Genomic DNA, 6,748 nt, shown 5'->3' with positions numbered 1-6,748 from the left:
CCACACATTCCCACAAGGGGAAGTTTTTAATACATGACAGTCCCTTTAAATAGCATTCCGTGGATATGAATTTATGCACAATGCAAATGTGTCTACTGGAGAATGTGGAGGTTGGCTGATGATGTGGGTATACAGAGGTACTAATCTTTGGCTGTGAATCTGATGAGGGGATTGCACCTGGCCATGAGGTTGAGGTTACTGACCTCTTCTCATTGACAGAGAGAGAAGGTGAAGATGGGGTAGACGAGAGATGCTGTGAACAGCTGACACAGAAAGGAAGTTGGAGTAGGTAGGATTTTTTATACTTGTAAATAAAACCCTGGGTTTTGTTTATCTAGGCTTGGTTAAATGCTGAGAGATTGTCTTAGGGATTGTAGGAAAATTCTCCTCCCAAATTTTAGTTTGGAACTTCAATTTAGATTAGCTGCGTAATGTTGCAAACAATTTAAAAAACGTGCCAATAACATGTTGCTGAGAAACAAAAATATTTTAAGTTTTGATAAATGTAGGAGCTGTAAGTCTTTCAGGAAACTGAGAAACCTGACTGAGAAGGGGCAGAGTTGGGGCTGTGAATCCCAAAATGCAGTTGACATGCAGATGTCAGTATTACTTATGGTGCCCATTGTCCAATCAGAGCATGAGGCATTTCGCATTTTTCTACCAATGAAATTGCAGAGTAGAATGTCCAGTCACTACCAGCATTTAAATTCCCTTGCAGGGGCTCTACTGTGAGAGCATTTGTCATGCCCGGAGCTGTAATGTTACCGGCACACAGCCGGCAGGACACGCTGTTCTGTTTCTGACATGCTCTGGCAACGTTACCCCATCTCCAGCCTCTACCAGCCATGTTATGGGAGTGCATATACATGCAGTGACTGGTACAAGGCTATCTGACCTTTCCATCCAATCTGCACAGAGCTGCAGCATCGCTGTCCCACCGTGCAGAGAGCCACCCTCATTAAACGCCTGGCTTTTCACCAGCTCTGATACAGTGGAAATGTAATTAACTACATAATTAAGTGCGAGAAAAGCAACACACGCCTGAACTGGAACCGTGAGGACCCCGGGGAAGACAAGTGCAAGTGCAATTATTGTTTTGCTTTCCAGGAGATTCTTAAATACGCTAAACCGATTGGAACCCACCTGCAATGTTTGAAACCCAAAAGAGTGTGGATCTCCTGTTTTTTGTCCCTGTGGCCATCATGTTTTAGAGTGAGATGCCAGGGTAGAATGCATAGATGCTAATGAAAGACTTTCACATTTACATTTATTTATTTAGCAGACGCTTTTATCAAAAGCGATGTACAAAAGTGCATACAGTAAGTATAGTGACAGTACGGGGTTCAGGATGTGTACAGTTCCACAATGAGACAGTAGTTCTCAGCTGAGAGCAAAAGAATGCAGAGGGATTAACATGACTGTTTTGGTGATGCTGAATGAGGATGCCAGACATCCAAGGCGACACTTTTGGTTGTTTACAATACACTGTTGATTTTTGGGCCAATGCGCCACTGTTTGCACCAATCACAGAGTGCGTTGTGTAGCAGGAGCCACATTCAGGAGCACAGGGCTTTCTACTGAAGCAGGGATTTTGGAAATGCTGGCATTCATGAAACAAACACAGCAGAAACATCAACACTCAACATTCCACATGTCAGTTATCTGAAAAATGACCATTTAAACCTTCTGTCCGTTACAGGCATTCCATCAGCATCTCTGTGACAAGTCAGCGGTTTGTGCCTTTAACCTGAATGACCGGCCCATTTTTAAACACGCAATCACATCACATTCACATCTCAGTACACTGTATCACTGGGGCCTGGGACAATTTAGCAGAGTACCCAGCGCATATATGTGTTACAGTTAGGGTTCCCTCATCCCTCTGCTGCCAGACACCTGGCAGCTCATCAGGCACCTCTGTGCCACTCAGACATCCGTGGTGATACGTCTAACCTCCAGCAGTGTTCTCTGCATTGTGATTGGCTCAGGGACCTGTACTGTGAGTAACGGTCTTTGCAGGCGTGTGAGTGTAAAGGAGGATTGCATTTGCAAAGTCCAGCATTTCTGCTTGAGTGCAGAGCTTGTGGTGATGAGCCTAATGTGCAATGGGCCATTCCAAAGAATGGGGGTTTAATATGGAACACATCCAAGTCTGTCTGTGGATACCCTGTAGAGATAGTTTCTCTGTCACAGGTGAAAAAGGAATAAATGACGGAATTTGTAACTGAAGGGACAGAAACACAGCTAACTAAAAGCTGTTGCTATGGAGCTTCTCTGGCCAGCTGTCAGGTGGCTGTCCGGACCTCACAGGGACAGGTGACATGTGGCATCTGTGGAGTGCCAGCACACACTTGCGCTTTACCCGAGCGTTCACCGGCACAAGCCCAGGATTCAGCATCGGCCATCCTTACGTTCTGGAGCAGCGCCACTTCAGTTATCTCTGAGGGTGATCGTTCTCACACCAGTCTGTCATGCACATGTAGATTACACACGTTAAGCCCATGCAGAGTGCTTTGCTGGATGACTGAGCTCTCACCCGAATAGCCCTCACTAGCTCATGGTAGCCACACCAACCTATTAGCCAATCCATGCCTAATCCTCACCCTGATAGGCTAAACCATCTCTTACCCGAGTCAACTATCATTAGGGGCAAAAATTTGAAACTGATCCCCGATCAGGGCAAGGAGAGAATCTATGGACTCGCCTTTACAAAGTCATCCAAAAATGCTTCCCCTCGCTCTGCTGTGCAATCACCCAGAGAGGATGTGAATGTAACTGATCGTGCAAACCACGGGGGCCACTGAGCCAAGCATTCTGTTTTCTTATCTAATAATAACAGGGTTTCATTCTGAGGCCCTAGCCCTCAGTGGCCAGGTGACCATGTGCGGGGACAGTGAGGTGGGGGAGGGGGGGGGGGGGGGGGTACTGCACACAAGAAGCACTCAAAGGCCAGGCCTTACAATCATACAAATATATCTGTTTATTCAATGATATCCAATATGTCACATCCGTCCTCTCCACCGTTACAGAAATGACAATGATCAGACAGGAAACGCAGAGACGAGGTGTGTGTAGTTGGGGGAGGGGGGAGCAGGGGAGGTTGAAGGAGACACTGAGTGGGAATTGTCCTTTCTTCCTCCATGGTGTCCGGTAAGTATTATAGCATGCAGGTGCAGTGAAGCTCTTCCAGTCACCCCCGGGTCACCTCTGCTCACCTGTCCTGCTGGTTCTGCAGCCCTGCCCCACAGCCTGTGGGCCACTGGTCATGCCACCCCGCTCTGGGGGTGGGGGGGCTCACCTCTGACTCCTCTCCCTTTCCAAACTCCCATGGTCTCGGTGGCTCTTTATGGAAGACAGATACACAGCTTGGAAGACCGGACGAGTAGACTTTTATTGTTTTTTTTAAGTCATTTTTGGAAGACATAGCAGACTTGGATCGGCAAGTCAATCCTTTCAGTAGATCTTGCAGGTGGATCCGGAACTAGAGGTGCATTTTTGGAGAGTAGATCCTTTTCGGAGAGATTAACACTGAGCAAGGAATCCAAGTCGCCCCTCCCACCCGTCATAACCATTGTAGGGGGTGGCGCTCTCATCTCTATCTCACCAGGTTCAGATGAAAACACTGATTCTTAGACGACCTCTATGACCTTTACAGACTCCAGCATTATTGGCTAAACAAACACCCTTGTCTTAGGCGACTGGTATGGCATCCATGCTCACTCTCCCAGCATGCTTTCACTGAAAGCCCTGCACTGCTGCTCCCATCTCGACACAAGAGCTAAAATAAACACAAAGCTGCTCAAGAAAATAACATACTACAGAACAGGACAGTACCATTCACTGACTCCAGGAATTCCTCTCTGAAAAACATGTCAGTATTTGGCTTTGTTGTTGTTTGAGTCACCCCGATTCCATGATGTTATCCCCTCACACGCTGGACATCACGTCGGTCCAATGACCGTAAAACCCAGTGAAACACACTAACCGATAACAACGTGGACTGTCCAACAAAAAATGAACCCTTGTTTTTGTTTTTCAGAGAAGGACTCCAGGTGCCCTTTAATGTTAGAGGAAACTCACCCACAGTTACATTACATATGAATCATAATGAGTAGTACTCAATGGTTCACAATGACAACACAACAATCTCCATAAAAACCTCTTTGACTGAAAAAAATATGTATATAGATATATTTATATATGCACCAAAAGCCAGGATAAGTTTCCCATGACTTATTGCAGGACATCACGGTAACCCTTGTAAGATTCATCTTGCGTAGGACTGAGTAGGACAGACTACCCCTAACTGCAACGGAACATACAGCACAATTGAACAAAAATACTTAACTAATTACCTAATCACACACACATTCCCTCACTCCAGGACTGTCACTTCAATTATTGCTTTCAGTGCTGGGCTATTGCTCTTCTGTTTGTGTGTATGTGCGTGTTTATGTGTGTGTGTACATGTTTGTGTTTGTGTACACACACATGTATGGACACACAAAGATACCCCCACACAGTCTTTGCCAGCCCATCTCTGTCTCTCTCTCTCTCACACACACACAGACACAAGCACACACAAATACACACACATACACTCAGCCTTGGGGGAAAGGAAGATTTGGTTTAGGAAATGAAGCGTGACTTCAGAGAGCCAAGACAGGGGATAAACACATCAATATGCTGCCTGATTCCCATCCCCCTGCCTCTGTCCCTGAGCCTCCAACACCCTACACTCTATTGTCCTAACACCACCTCCACAGGCCCACCTCCCACTTCCCTAATGTCACCTCAGTGAGCCCCCCCCCCCCCCCCCCACTTTACTAAACTCCACCTCCCTAAAGCCCCTCTCACTGTGCTATACCCCACCCACCTAAGCCTGATGGTTTAGCGCAACAGCAGAACTCCATTTTGGATTTGAACCAACAACATTCTGGTGACAACCACTATTCCACTTTGCAGTGACCTCACTGTGTTTTCCCTTGTGTGTTTGTACAGAATCACAGCCCCTGCATCAGCAATCTGTACGGCTAAATCAACAGACCATTTTATATCCAAGAGGTGGGAAAACATTGCGGTTTCTCATTGATTTCTGCACAAACCGAATGATTATCAGTGTGCCATTTAGATAAGTAGAATTAGTGGATAAGCAGTGAACACCATTGGAATACTGATCAGGTGAGCGTTATGTGACGCAGAGTGCTGCTTTTATGTGCAATTAAGCAGAGCGGTCCCCTGGGTGCTGGTTCAAGTGTCCCGCACCATCACCGAACTGCCATTCCAGACCTGGGGGTCCTCTGCTCTGTCACTCTGTTAATGTTAATGACAGAAATAAGCTCTAAAACAGTAACCATGTCATATGGAGTTAGGATGATGTGTGTGTGTGTGTGTCTGTGTGTCTGTGTGTGTGTGTGTGTGTGTGTGTGTGTGCGGGGGGGAATTTGTTGGAGGGCTCTAGGACTGACTGAATGTGTGTCATAGAATAGAGGGGAACTACCAAGCCAGACAGACAGACACACCCACCCACACACACACACACACACACACACACACAGTGGGAGAGAGCAATTTTTTCTGATGTTCTGCAATGCAGTAACAGCAGATATTGCAAGCAGCGCTTCTGAGGATTCAAAGATTGACTTTTACAGCAATAAAACTAACATGGCTGATTCCCACAAGAGCCCCTGAAAATCATCCTTTTGCATTTTTGGCTTTTGAATTGTATATTGCTCCAAGGCTCTGATGAAGTTGCAGAACCTCAACTGTGTGACCAGCTGGAATGTGTCTGTACCTCAAAACCAGGCACCTCAGAGGGGTGGACCCTCAGAGGGAGAAGGGCCTCTAGAGTAAACCCCGCCCCTCTGCTGCTCAAAAAAACATAGGGAGGTCAAAGGGCATGCATTCATCCCTTTTGGAAAAGTGATGTATGTTACTGTGTGTTAGATGATCACATAAGGCAGTGTTTCTCAATCCTACTCCTGGAGGCCCCCTGTCCTGCATATCTTCTATCTATCCTTGCTCCAAACACACCTGATTAACATGCTTTTGATTAAATCAGGTGTGCTCAGCTAATCAAAAGTGCCACTGATGAGTTCAGTCAGGTAGGTAGAGCAGGGAAAGATGGAAAACGTGTGGAGCAGTGGGGCCCCAGGAGCAGGATTGAGAATCAGTGACATAAGGGTCATATATCATCTGGTGATTCATACTGTTTGTTTGCTTGGCAGGCACACTTAATCAGAGCTCATATTTTCACATGTGCTATACAGCAATAACACAGGCTAAGCATCTGCCTCAGCAGTAAAACAGTAAAGTCTCTCCTTGGATTTGAACCTGAAACCCCTCCAGTTAGAGGTATGATTGTTTCCTTTATACACATCAGGGCATACAGGACTGCCTGATGAGTCATTTGTGGGAAAATTACATGTGATCTACAGATGACATAATATCAATATCCAACACATGTAACATACATGACTTTTTCACAAAGGAATGAACATGAGACTTTTCCCCACATTCTCATGTCCACCTCTTTAAAATGTAGGGGTACCTGTTCAGGGGTGACGGGCGTGAAAGAGTTAATGTGTAAACCAAACAAGTCCTTTCCATTACCGACTATACTTGCGCTGACTGGAGCCCACCTCACATGATACATTCTCTCAACGTTGCTGTAACACTGAGACAATACTCTAATGCTGCCACAATGTTGCAGAAATGTTTGAGAAATGTGTTGTGCCCCCCTTTAGCA

Source organism: Megalops cyprinoides, chromosome 3, assembly GCF_013368585.1.
Source record: "Megalops cyprinoides isolate fMegCyp1 chromosome 3, fMegCyp1.pri, whole genome shotgun sequence".
Lineage (NCBI taxonomy): Eukaryota > Metazoa > Chordata > Actinopteri > Elopiformes > Megalopidae > Megalops > Megalops cyprinoides.
Note: the sequence above shows the minus strand (reverse complement) of the source record.